This window comes from Amblyomma maculatum, chromosome 9 (assembly GCF_055883805.1).
Source record: "Amblyomma maculatum isolate TAMU_Amacu chromosome 9, ASM5588380v1, whole genome shotgun sequence".
Classification (NCBI taxonomy): Eukaryota; Metazoa; Arthropoda; class Arachnida; order Ixodida; family Ixodidae; genus Amblyomma; species Amblyomma maculatum.
Genome location: NC_139352.1, coordinates 131,571,520 through 131,586,348, shown reverse-complemented (window position 1 = coordinate 131,586,348; position 14,829 = coordinate 131,571,520).

The window sequence follows — 14,829 nt, the reverse complement described above, 5'->3', positions numbered from 1 at the left end:
GTGAATTTAGATTTAAGTTCTTGAATTTCGCGACTCATTTGTTTGATCATCTCTCTAAGTTCTGCGTTTTCCCCTCTGAGTTTTTCCATCTCTCTATTTTCAGCCTGGGAGGTTTTGCTAACGAAGCTTACCGTCTTGTTGTCTGCTGACTTGAGTTGGCCCCATGGATTCTTATGATCTCTGGGAGGCAGGCCAGGTCCTCGTCCCTGGCTCGTGTCCCGGGATTTCGAGGTCTCTCTGGTTCTCGAGCTTGATCTTGATCTCGATCGGGTCCCCGACCGTGAGTCCGTGTTTGCCCGGTTCCTTCCTCGGGGTTCTCGTCCCCGGTGCTCTTGTTCCGAAGAGTAGAGGATGGATCCCTGGCTCCCTGACGTTGACTGCAGTTGTTGTTTTTCTAGCCTTTTCTCCCACATTTTCTTCTTTGAGAGGTAGGGCATCCTGTATATTTCGCGGCATTTGTTGTCTCCTAGGACATGGTCTTTGCCGCAGAGTTGACACATAGGTTCACATGTGTGTTCAGCGCCTGGATGTTCCAAGCCACAGCCGTGACACTTCACGTTGGTTGGGTCTGGGCATACATCGGCTCTGTGTCCCAGCCTGCCGCATGTTGTGCAGACTTCGTACTTCTTCTTATACAAGTAGCACCTCATATTGATTCCCTGAAAATTGAGCCATTTCGGCACAAACCAGTCTTCGAAAAGTATCAGAATGGTTTTGGATCCCGCTCCCAATCTTCTAATACCGGAGATTTGCGGATTAGTTCCACTCCATTCTATCATTTCTTTAATTTCCTCCGTTGAATATTCGAGTGGTACGTCGTGAACGACGCCTTTGCCTCCGTCTTCCGGCATGGCGATGTATGACTTGGCTTCAATTATGTTGGGTCCAATCTTCAGAGCTTGAATTGCTGCGTACTTGTATGTTCTCTCGGTATCCGTGGTAGCGACCAGTATTGATTGTTGGTAGCCCAGCTCTCATCCTAGTGTCACGTGGTGCATATCGTCACAGTATCACGTGGGTAAGACGTGGCTACTGGCCGCACTACGCTGAAGGCTCGAACCTAGTGTAGTATTGCTTTCGCAATGAAATTATTTTAAGCAAATTAAGTTCGAAGTGAATAGATTGCGCTATCAGCAAAGTTGTGTTTGCTAATTTTTGGTGGAGACCCAGTACGTACTACCTGCAACCAACGTTTCTGAGGAGTGGTGTTTTTCGCACATTTTACAATTTTGTTTTGCAAGCAGAAATGCAGCTCATCAGCACTGTTGAAGTGCCTGTGGTAAGTTATGCACAGCGCAGCAATAATGTTCAACTAAATAAAATGTATAACTTCCAGCTGAAAAAAAATATTTCAAGCAAATTAAGTTTGAAGTAATTAGATTGCACTACTATCAGCAAAGTTGGGTTTCATAAGTTTTGGTAGAGACCCAGTGCGTGTAACCTGGAATCAACGTTTCTGAAGAGTTGTTTTTCGGGCTATTTGCTTTTTCGTTTTCCACGCAGAAATGCAGCTCATGAGCACAATTTGTCTTTTCTTATTGTAGAGCATTGTCAAAATAGCTGATAATGATTTACTCAAACAAAATGCTAGTACTGCTTTTAAAATCAATCCTAGAAATAGCGCTATATTCAAGGCAATGAAATAAACGAGATTTAGGACGACATTGTTCATCTTTGCTTTAAGCTTGACCGTGAAGGAACAGGGAAGATGTGGTCAGAATTGTAAATCCAGGGATGATGAATCAATGAGTAAAAATTCAGATCGCGGCACTCACACCAAGCCTTAAATTGCAACATGAGTGCAGTAATTTGTTACGCGAGAAAAATTTGGCAGAATGCAACAGTCCATCAGTTCAGTTCAGTCGTTCAGACATGTCCGACTCTTCGTGACCCTATCAATCATATCACGCCACGCTTTCGGGTCTCTCACTATCTTCCTAACATCACATAACTTCATCTGCAGCGCCTCGATGATGTCATCTAACCATCGCGTTCGCTGCCTACCCCTTCGCCGGTGACCTTTACCACCATCAAATCTTTCTCCAGCGACTCTTCTCTTCTCATCAGATGACCAAAATAGCTGAGCTTTAACTTTAGAATTTGACTGTCCAATAAGCAGTCAGGTTGTATGGTCGACAATATCGACTGATTTGATCTTCTGACTGTCCAAGGAACTCTCAAGAGTCTCCGTCAGCACCACAATTCAAAAGCGTCAATTCTTCGGCGGTCAGCCTTCTTCACAGTCCAACTCTCGCATCCATACATCACAGCTGGAAAGACCATAGCACAAGTTATACGGATCTTGGTTGGCAGTGTAATGTCTCTGCTCTTTACTAGGCGGTCAAGGCTAGTCATGGCTCTCTTTCCCAGAAGCCGGCGTCTCCTAATTTTATGGCTGCAGTCTCCTTCCGTGGTAATCTTGGAGCCCAAGAAGAGAAAATCTGTCACAGCTTCCACTTCTTGTCCTTTGATGCTCTAGGACTTGATAGGGCAAGATGCCATGATCTTTGTCTTTGAAATGTTCAATTTAAGCCCAGACTTCTCACGCTCTTCTTGTACGCGCATCAAACGTCTCAAGTTCCACTTCACTTTCTGCCACTAAAATGGTATCATCCGCATGTCTAAGGTTGTTGATACGTTTCCCAACAATCTTCACTCCAGCTGAAGACTCGTCCAGACCGGCCTTCCTCATGATGCCCTCAGAATATAGGTTAAATAGACAGGGCGACAGTATGCAGCTTTGTCTCACTCCTTTCTCAATCGGAAAGCAATCAGTAAGACCATGCCCAGTTCTAACTGTGGCCTCTTGCCCTTCATACAGGATCATGAGGAGACAGATGAGCTGAACTGGAACTCCCATCTCTTGGAAAGCTTGCCACAATCTGCTGTGATCTACGAAGTCAAACGCTTCCGCATAATCAATAAAGCAAATGTAGATGGGTTTCTGGAACTCTCTTGCTTTTTTCATGATCCAGCGAAGGTTGGCAATCTAGTCTCTAGTTCATCTGCCCATGCGAAAGCCAGCTTGCACGTCCGGAAGCTCCCGGTCCACATACAGCTGCAGCCTACCTTAGAGGATTTTCAGCATCACCTTGCTAGCATGCGAAACAAGCGCGATCGTGCTGTAGTTGTAACAAGCTTTGGCACTGCCTTTCTTTGGAATGGGCATGTAAACCGACCTCCTCCAATCCTGTGGCCATTGCAGGGTTGTCCAAATTTGCTGACATAATGTGTACACAACGTTAAAAGCGTCGTCATGGTTGAGGTTTTGAAGCAACTCAGCTGGAATGCCATCAATTCCGCTATCTTTGTTCTTAGCAAGGATGGCTAAGGCCCATTCAACTTCACTCTTCAGGATGCCCGGCTCGAGATCAGTGATCACAACCGTCTTACGTTGGGTTTGCACATCCGGGTCCTTCTTGTACAGTTCTTCTGTGTATACCTGCCACCTGTTCTTTATCTTTGAGGCTTCAGGGAAGCCCCTGCCTCGTTTGTGTATTATCAAATCCAGCTTAGCTGTGAAGCTTCCTTTGATATCTTTGATATCTTTTGTCTTATACAGAGCTCTTGTGTTCCTCAATTGGCTGTTGTCCTCAACTGCTTGGCACTGTATGTTCAGGAAGGCATTCTTATCTCTTCTTGCTATTTTCTGAAAATCCGCATTGAGAACTTTGTATCTTTCTCTTTCTCCCATAACGTTTGTCATCCTCCATTCTTCAGCTATTTGCAAAGCCTCTTCAGATAACCAGTTTGCTTTCTTACATTTCGTTTGCTTTGGAACTACCTTAGTAGCAACTTCTTATATTGTATCACGAACATCAGTCCACGTTTTTGTTTGAAGAATATAAAAATATTGCAGTGCCACACCTTGAATGTTTGAGATGGGATGACCAAACTACAACAATATAAAAGCAGCTGAATACTTAATCTCTCGTGCAAATTCCGTGGTCAACCACAACGCGCATAGAAACCGAAACTGTGTTACCATATCATGATCATGTGAAATTAAATTAATGATTAAAAGCTTACTTATACGTTGCCGAGAATGGTTGTAAAATGCAGGGTGGCCGTAAAAAGCAGAGGAAGCGATACTTTAGCTTCAAGATGGACAGAACGAAGAATATTAACAATCAAATCTGGCGATGGAATTGCAAAGGTTTTAGGAGAAAGAGGCCACTGCTACAGCAGTATCTTAAACAATTAAAAAAACAAACTCTCGCAATATCGCTGCAGGAAGCAGGGGGTCCTGCGAAATTGGCAGGATACCAAGCTTTCCATAATAACAAAGGAAACAGAACGAGGGTGACAACATTAGTACAAAGACATGTGGCAGCTCTGGAGCACGCAATAGGATCCAGGGACATATAACACGTGTTTGTGGAGGAATTAGCCGAGAGCATCACAGAGCCTAATATTTTCATACTCAACATCTACAGCTCGCCAAAGCAGAAAAAGATCAGATTCCGTGCATTATTAACAAAGGCTAAAATATATATGCGGAGGGCAACAGCTACTCATAGGAAGTGACTTCAATGCACAACATCAAGCAGGGGATTACAGTAGACAATGCTGTAAAAGCAGGTAACTGTGGGAAGATAATCGGGAGCAAGCCTTCACACTGAATAACAACCCAGACTGCCCGACGAGGATAGGAAGTAGTGTCAGAAAGGACAGGTCTCCAGACCTCACACTTTCAAAGAACATAGAAAGTTTATAGTACAACCTGGAATTAAACCTAAGCGGCGACCATTATATCTTAGTAATAATTATAGAAGGAGGGCCGAAAGCACGAAAAATCAAGAGAAACAAAATCACTGAGTGGGACAAGTTTAGAGACTGGAGAACTGCCGAGGAAATTCCATCCGTAAATATTGAGGAGTGGTGTAACAAGCTTAAACGAGACGTCCAAAAGCAGACCAAAATTGTACAGGGGCAGGATGCTCCAGAGGTGGTAGATAGCCGGCTATTGCACACGTGGGAAGCCAAGCAGTCTCAAAAAAAGACTTAAGAAACAAAAATGGAACCGGTGTCTTAGAAGGAGGATAGCGAAGCTTAACAAAGAAATAGAAGACCACGCACAAAACCTATGCGAGCAAAACTGGGGAGAAAGGTGCAGTCAAATGGAAAACAAAATGGACATGGCTAAGACATGGAGTATAATGTGACACCTGCTAGACACAGAGAAAACTAAAACGCAAACTTCCATTAAGCCGCTAAAGGCTAGGCACCATCATGGAGGCAGCGATAATGACTTCCTTCAAGGACTTAAAGACAAATACATCGGAGAAGTAAGGAAAGATAAATTAGAAACCTACAAGGGACACCCAAGCCAGCGACTAGATTCCCCCATAACGGTAGCTGAAGTGGTAGTAGAAAAACGTAGACTAAAGACAAAATCTGCCCCAGGGCCGGATGGGATACCAAATAAGATGCTAAGGACCTTGGATAACGACTCGGTAGTGGAGCTAACTAATTTCATGCAGAGATGCTGGGAAACAGGGAAAATCCCCGAGCAATGGAAGTTTGCTGAGATAGTGCTAATACCCAAACCCAGAAAACCTCCGACGGTCCATAATTTGAGACCAATATCACATCATGTGTAGGCAAACTATTCGAACATGTGACTCAGAGAAGACTGACCAGATACTTGGAGGAGAATGAGCTGTGGCCCCGGGAGGTGATAGGGTTTAGGCAATATCTTAGTACGCAAGATATTATGCTCAGGATAACCCATGATATAGTAAAATCAAGACGAAGAGATCGTAAAGTTATCTTAGAATTGGACCTGAAGAAGGTATTTGACAGTGTAAAACACCATGCTATTCTGCAGGGCCGTACGGAATTAAACGTAGTGGAAAGGATGTATGAATATATAAGAAATTTTCTAACAGACAGAAAAGCAAAAATAAGATACCAGGGGATGGAACCTCAGATATTTGAACTGGGGAGCAGGGCACACCACAGGGAGCGGTGCTATCGCCCACACTTTTCAACATAGCCATGCGTGGACTTCCAGAAAAGCTAACGAAAATAGAAGACATAGAATTCAGCCTATATGCGGATGACAACCATTTTGTACAAACAAAGGCAGCGATCTGAAATCGAGCAAAAATTGGAAGAGGCAGCAAACACGACACTGTACAATGTGCAAGAGAGAGGGGCATGAAATGTTCCTCAGAAAAAGCGGAGTTATTTATATACAATCCGAAACACCTAAGGCAAAAAGAACAAATGGACGTAAATATAGAAATGGAGGGACAAGCAGCCCCGAAAGTCGAGCAAATGAGGGTGCTAGGAATGGTACCCTCCAAACGAACGGGTGCAACGGAGAAACGATAAAGAAACTGGAAGGACAGGTCATATACAAACGACAAACCTTATAAGGAGAATAACTAATAAAAAAGGAAACCTTAAGAAAAGTAATCTATTAAGGCCCGTACAAGCTTTCGTAATAAGCAGGGTCGGGTATGCCATGCTATACTTAGACCTGAAAAAGGCCAAAAAAGACAGGATCGATTGCATGATCAGAAAATGGATTAAAAGAGCACTACACCTTCCGGCAGGTACCTCCACGGACAGGCTACTGATGCTAGGAATACACAACAACTTAAATGAAATAATTGAGGCGACACTAGCTACACAACAAAGAAGGCTGGAGAAAACTAAGGGTGGAAGGAACATATTGAGGGAAAGAGGTATAAAACGATGGAATAAAGAAAAATATCGAGACATTGTCGACACTTCCATACAGAGCCTGTAACAAGCTGCCTGTGTGAAACGTTGGCTAGATTTCAGATCTTATACGAATTCTTTACCTAGGCAAGGGCAGCAGCAGGACCTCGGCAGGATTGCTGTAAACACGATAGCTGATGATGACGGGAATTCAACTGGACAACGTTTTGTTTAGTTTTTTTCGAAGGATGTCGATCCACGCCAAGTCGGTAATTTCGACCTGAATACACGTGTACTGAAGCCTAATCAACCCATTCATGAGTTAATTTTATATCGGTTCTTCGCTTTTTCTAGCAGGTGCCGATGGAATAAAGAAAAAAAATTACCGACGATTACGTTACTTCCTAATGCGAAATTTGAGCGCAGCAAATAAGCTGTTTCACCTTTTCGATAGATTGAGGCAAATCCGCCGACACCGATCTTGCTCTCTGATTGCCACCGCACAGGGGTTGCATTGGAGGAGGAGCGCAGAAAGGAATTAAGTTCGAGACGGCGCTTTGACAACCGGAGACTCGCAGGAAGAGGGGGGAAGGGGGCGGCGTGTACACCCAGCGGCAAACGATGGGGGCAGAAGCGCGCGCAGCAAGCGGACAACGCGATAAAGGGAGGAGGGAAGAGATAGCAGCGACTGACTGATGCTGCTGACGCCGATAGTGAGTCAACCCCAGCTGCGGAGTTGGTTTCAGGGACAACGCCGCCGATGCCGACGCAAACAATATGATACCCTCGCTTCCGCAGCGCAAAGAACCAGGTCTAGCCGTGGGAAAGTGGTCACGTATTTGTCGACTTGCCGGGGCCTACGTGAAATAACCGGCGCATCGGCAACTGAAGAGCACCCTATCCGCCACACAGCAACAAGGGGGGGGGGGGACCCTCCCCTCCTCTTTCTGCATGGCGGCGACGGTGTTCTACGCAGTCACGTTATCTTGACTCTCTAGCGGCGTCACCGGCATCCAGCGGTATAAGTCGGTCGCTGCTAGCGCTGGGGGGATGAAAGGGGGGCGGAGCTGGTTACGATGCCGACGACGACGCCGACGCCGACGCGAAACCCAGCAACGGACGCCAAAGAGCTGCGCTCTAAAATATTGAGACATTGTCGACACTTTCATAAAGAGCCTGTAACAAGCAGCCTTTGTGAAACGTTGGCTAGATTTCGGATCTCATACGAATTCTTTGCCTAGGCAAGGGACACTATAAATTAAATGAAAACCTAAATGCGTAATGCTAGTTGTAGATGTACCGAGAGCGTGCAGCAGAAGGACTTCGGGAGCATTGCTGTAAACTCGACAGCTGACGATGACGAGAGTTCAATTGGACTAGCTTTTGTTTTGTTTTTTCCAAGGATGTCCATCCACGTCAAGTCGGTAATTTCGACCTGAATACACGTGTACTAAAGCCTAATCAACCCATTCATGAGTTAATTTTACATCGGTTCTTCGCTTTTTCCAGCAGGTGCCGATGGAATAAAGAAAAATATCGAGACATTGTCGACACCATAAAGAGCCTGTAACAAGCAGCCTGTGTGAAACGTTGGCTAGATTTCAGATCTCATACGAATTCTTTACCTAGGCAAGGGACACTATAAATTAAAAAAAAAACCTAAAGGCGTAACGCAAGTTGTAGATGCACCGAGAGCGTGCAGCAGCAGGACTTCGGCAGCATTGCTGTAAACACGATAGCTGACGATGACGGCAATTAAATGGGACTAGCTTTTGTTTAGTTTTTTCCAAGGATGTCGTTCCACGCCAAAACTGTAATTTCAGCCTGAATACACATGCACGAAAACCTAATATATCGTTTTTTCGCTTTTTCTAGCACGTGCCGATGGAGTAAAGAAAAATATCAAGATATTGTCGACACTTCCATAAAGAGCCTTTAAAGAGCAGCCTGCGTGAAACGTTGGCTAAATTTCAGATCTCATACGCATTCTTTACCTAGGCAAGGGACACTATAAATTAAAAAAAATACCTAAAGGCATAATGCAAGTTTTAGATGCACCGAGAGCGTGCAGCAGCAGGACTTCGGCAGCATTGCTGTAAACTCGACAGCTGATGATGAAGAGAGTTCAATTGGACTAGCTTTTGTTTTGTTTTTTCCAAGGATGTCCATCCACGTCAAATCGGTAATTTCGACCTGAATACACCTGTACTAAAGCCTAATCAACCCATTCATGAGTTAATTTTATATCGGTTCTTCGCTTTTTCTAGCAAGTGCCGATGGAATAAAGAAAAATGTCGAGACAATGTCGATACTTCCATAAAGAGCTTGTAACAAGCAGCCTGTGTGAAACGTTGGCTAGATTTCAGATCTGATACGAATTCTTTACCTAGGCAAGGGACACTATAAATTTAAAAAACCTAAAGGCATAATGCAAGTTGTAGATGCATCGAGAGCGTGCAGTAGCATGACTTCGGCAGCATTGCTGTAAACTCGACAGCTGATGATGAAGAGAGTTCAATTGGACTAGCTTTTGTTTTGTTTTTTCCAAGGATGTCCATCCACGCCAAGTCGGTAATTTCGACCTGAATACACCTGTACTAAAGCCTAATCAACCCATTCATGAGTTAATTTTATATCGGTTCTTCGCTTTTTCTAGCAAGTGCCGATGGAATAAAGAAAAATGTCGAGACAATGTCGATACTTCCATAAAGAGCTTGTAACAAGCAGCCTGTGTGAAACGTTGGCTAGATTTCAGATCTGATACGAATTCTTTACCTAGGCAAGGGACACTATAAATTTAAAAAACCTAAAGGCATAATGCAAGTTGTAGATGCATCGAGAGCGTGCAGCAGCAGGACTTCGGCAGCATTGTTGTAAACTCGACAGCTGATGATGACGAGAATTCAATGGACTAGCTTTTGTTTAGTTTTTTTCCAAGGATGTCGATCCACGCCAAAACGGTAATTTCATCTTGAATACACATGTACGAAAACCTAATAATCCCACTCATGAGTTAATTTTATATCGGTTTTTCGCTTTTTCTAACAGGTGCCGATGGAATGAAGAAAAATGTCGAGACATTGTCGACACTTTCGTAAAGAGCTTGTAACAACAGGGTATCTGGCGCCGACATGGCAGCCAGACGCTTACACCTTGTTCTTCTTCAGGTGCTGCAAATGATGGCAATTTTCGATCCTGCCGCGATGTCGACGTGCCGGCCAATGAACGAAGCCGCTTCTACCGAGGAAATCTGTCCTGCTGACCTGGCTTTTTTGAGTGACGCTTCGCCGTTGGACCTAACAGTGCTACCGGCGCTCGAACACTTCATCGACTGGCAACCCTGGATCCTTCTGCACAAGCATGACCTTCATAAGCAGCTGTTGTACCCAGCCACACCGGGATCTGGCGCCGACATGGCAGCCAGACGCTTACACCTTGTTCTTCTTCAGGTTTGTTACTCTTACCTTTCTGTTAATGGCAAACCATTTAGGAAGTCGACGCCAGATCCCAACTTTGCTGTGTGCATGTACTTACGCCTTCTGTACGATGTGTCCGCGAGCTGTTCAGGATACATAGGTTTGTTTAAAAGAAGGCTCTTGCTTGCGGGAGACGTAGAGCAAAATCCTGGGCCTCTGTCTGCTGAGCAGGAAAAGCGGATGTTCGATACTATCATGACAATACCTGTCATACAACAGCAACAGACCGAAATATTGGACGAACTACGTTCCATTCGGCTTGAGCAAAAGAATCTCGAAGAAAAACTAACAAAACTCGCAGAAAAAGTCCAGAGCGTTGAAGATGTGTCACTGGTGCTCCCGCTAAAGCCTGAAGTAGAAAGATTATCTCAAAGTTCCCAGAAACTTGCTGTCGCGTGCACGGCCTTCCAGTCATCGCACGATGACCTGGAGAACCAATCACGAAGAAACAACTTAATATTCTACGGCATCCATGACAAAGAAACCGAATCGTGGGAACAGTCTGAGACTAATATTATCTCTTTTTGCGCTGAAAAGCTAAAACTTTCCGTTGACGCCGCTGCTATTGACAGAGCGCACAGACTAGGAAGATATGCGCCCGACAAGAACAGACCCCTGATCGTTAAATTCTTGTCTTTTAAAGAGAAGACTCGTGTTCTTTCAAATGCTGCCAAACTAAAAGATACTGAGTGGGCGATAGGCGAGGACTATTCGGCCAAAGTACGGCAACAAAGAAAAAAGCTCATGCAGTTTGCTAAGGCACGCGGCGTAAAGTTGAAACTGCGGTTTAATAAGCTAAACCTGGACAACAAAACCTATATGTACAACATTGAAACCGACGATATCACTTGTGTAAACCAATAGCCATCACCGAGGCTTTTAGCTAGCCCACAAACTGCTATTAAAAATGAACTTGTCTGTATTGTTGTTAATTGTCGCAGTCTAAAAAACAAAACTGACCAATTCTTCTCACTCTTATAAATGACGAACGCAGATGTGGTAATTGGAACCGAGTCATGGCTAGACAGCAACATAGGCGATGGTGAAATATTTCCTCCATCCTATACCACGTATAGGAAGGATCGCAATGTACGCGGTGGTGGTGTGTTCATCCTCGTTCATAGCAGTTTGAGAAGCGTGTCTGTTAACTTAGAAAACGATTCCTGTGAAGCTGTCTGGTGCAAGGTACGGCTGGGCGATGGTACTTCTTTCGCAATTGGCTCTTTTTATAGGACGCCCGGTTCAACCTGCGCACAGCCATTCTTTGAACTTAGCAACACATTATTAGCCTTAGACGCAACACATGTTATCCTTGCCGGTGATTTTAATATGCCCAGCGTAGAATGGTCTTCTTTTAAACCAGTAATTCGCACTGCATACCTCTTGTATACCGCTTTCCGTGAAGTAATTAGTGCTCACTCATTATTCCAGTTTGTTCAAACCTCTACCAGACTCGGCCTTACCAGTGCTAATGTACTAGACTTGTTTTTCTGCAATGACCCTAGCCTAGTCTCGTCTGTCATAACGCTGCCAGGCATAAGCGACCATGATGTAGTTTTAGCAAAAGTATCCTGTAATGCTATGAAGACCCACCACACTCAACCACGCAAAGTGTATTTTTATGAAAAAGGCGATTATGCTTCGCTATCACGGGAACTCGACGCATTTTTTCCTGAGTTTCTTTCACATAGGCCATCCCTGAATATTGATTCCTTCTGGAACTTGTTTAAAACTAAAATTTTGTCACTGACGCAGACTTTAATCCCATCCCGTTTAATTTCAGCCAAGCGTCGTGACGATATGCATTGGATGAATAGACAGTTGCGGGCAATGATCAACCTACGGAAACGGCTGTTTCGCAGATATTGTGATACGCCCGCACTAACTTTGTACTCCGAGATGAAAAAGCAAACTAAGAACTTATCGAAAAAAATCCGTAAAGCAAAAAGGGCATACTTCAGCACACTAGGCCAACAACTAAAGACAAACCCAAAAGCAGTCTGGAAATATGTTAAAAATAAGAGAAACAGCAGGGTCTCTGCGCCTGATATACTAGATGAAACTGATTTTGGAAGCGATTCAAAAGGTAAAGCGAGAAGTTTCAATCTTTATTTCCAATCGGTGTTTTCCGATCCCATTAATATACGTACTGATTTTCAATCTTCCAGCACCCTGACCAGAATGAGTGACGTAGAAATTTCTGAACGGGGGATCATGCTTTTATTACAGAAAATTAAAGTTACATCAGCACCAGGGCCTGACAACATTTCCAATTACGTTTTGAAAAATTGTGCGGCTTCAGTTGCCCCGTATCTAGTTGCCTTATTTCAGAAATCATTAGAGAATTCTTCTTTACCCCTTGACTAGAGAAGTGCCAATGTCGTTCCGATTCATAAGAGTGGTGATAAAACTAAAACATGCAACTATAGGCCCATATCGCTGACGAGCGTGTCGTGCAAAACACTGGAACATGTCATTTATACTCAGTTAATTAACCATCTACAAAACAATAGCTTTTTCTGTTCGACACAACATGGATTTAGGTCCGGCTTCTCATGTGAAACACAGCTCGTGGAATTCACACATGACATTTCTGTTTCCTTAAACTCTGCCGGTCAGGTAGATTGTATATTTTTAGATTTTCGAAAAGCATTCGATTTAGTTGCTCACAACCTGTTGCTACAGAAGCTTTCAGAATTAAATATTCCTACCTCACTCTTATCCTGGATTGAAGCGTATCTTGCGGAAAGGACACAGTGCGTGGTTATCGACGGTGTCAGCTCGGAAAGTGTGGGTGTGACTTCAGATGTTCCGCAGGGGTCGGTTTTGGGCCCTCTTCTTTTTCTCATTTTTATAAATGACCTCAGTAGTAACATTTCAGGTAAAATCAGACTTTATGCTGATGACTGTTGTGTCTACCGCAACATTTCTTCCGAAGCAGATGCAATTTCACTACAGCATGACCTCAACTCTGTATTTTCTTGGTGCAACAACTGGAATATGGCGCTGAATATCTCCAAATGTAATCTGGTCCGGTTTACAAAAAAGAAACAATTCCTCCAAACAGACTATTTCCTTGGTAGCACTGAATTATCCACAGTTTCAAATTATAAGTACTTGGGAGTCTTTTTTTCTACTGACCTATCATGGAATACACACGTAAATTACATATCTGCTAAAGCCAGCCGCACATTAAATTTTCTCAGACGTAACTTTAATGACGCTCCCCTTACGCTGAAGGAGACATTATACATGTCTACTGTACGTCCGATACCTGAGTATGCTTGCGCGGTTTGGGACCCGCATACAAAACTGAATATTGAGGAGCTGGAGCGCGTTCAGAAACGGGCTGCTAGGTTTGTGTTTGCCGATTATAATTTCCAAAAAAGTTCTTCTGGTTTGCGCGAGAAGTTGGGATGGCCGTTACTTGAAAACAGGCGCAAATATTTGAGAACTCTCTTTTTTTTATAATGTGCTTAATAATAAAACTGGAATTCCAAAAGAGAAATACATTAATGAACCCTGCAACATTTCCGCCCGCACTGACCACCCACTTAAGGTACGCGAATACAATTGCCGTATAAACATATTCAAATATAGTTTTTTCCCACGAACAGTGCATGACTGGAACTGTCTCCCTTCGCGGGTCGCTACCGCTCCTCCTACATCGTTTCTGACCGATTTTCAAACCCACCTGTCAATATAAGTGCAATAATTGTTGTCCGAGTGTATTATGTTGCTCTTTTTTTTTTCTTTTTTTTTTGAAATTTTTTTCAAAGTTGATTATGCCTAAAGCTTTATTCTTTAAGCAGTGCTGTATTTTAAAATATAGCTTTTCTGTGTGCGCGGTTGTGTCTCTGTTTAGGGTATGTTTGCCTTTCTACAATGGTTTTTATTTTTTGTTTGTTTGTTTCTGCTTCCACAGTGCATGGGTTTTCTGTATTTTCTATGTAGACCGCATCATTTGCCTAATTTATTGTGTACTAGATGTTTGTTCTTTTTTATGATGTTTCCCCCCTACAATAATGCACCTGTGAGGGCGCTGTAGGTACTGTGTATAAATATAAATATAAATAAATAAAAGCCTGCGTGAAACGTTGGCTAGATTTCAGATCTCATACGCATTCTTTACCTAGGCAAGGGACACTATAAATTTAAAAAAAACCTAAAGGCATAATGCAGGTTATAGATGCACCGAGAGCACCCATTAGCAGGACTTTGGCAGCATTGCTGTAAACTCGACAGCTGATGATGACGAGAATTAAATGGACTAGCTTTTGTTTAGTTTTTTTCCAAGGATGTCGATCCACGCCAAAACGGTAATTTCAGCCTCAATACACATGCACGAAAACCTAATAATCCCACTCATGAGTTAATTTTATATCGGTTCTTCGCTTTTTCTAGCAAGTGCCGATGGAATAAAGAAAAATATCGAGACAATATCGATACTTCCATAAGAGCTTGTAACAAGCAGCCTGTGTGAAACGTTGGCTAGATCTCAGATCTCATACGAATTATTTACCTAGGCAAGGGAAACTATAAATTAAAAAAAATTAAAGGCATAATGCAAGTTGTAGATGCACCGAGAGCGTGAAGCAGCAGGACTTCGGCAGCATTGCTGTGAACACGATAGCTGATGATGACGAGAATTCAATTGGACTAGCTTTTGTTTTGTTTTTTC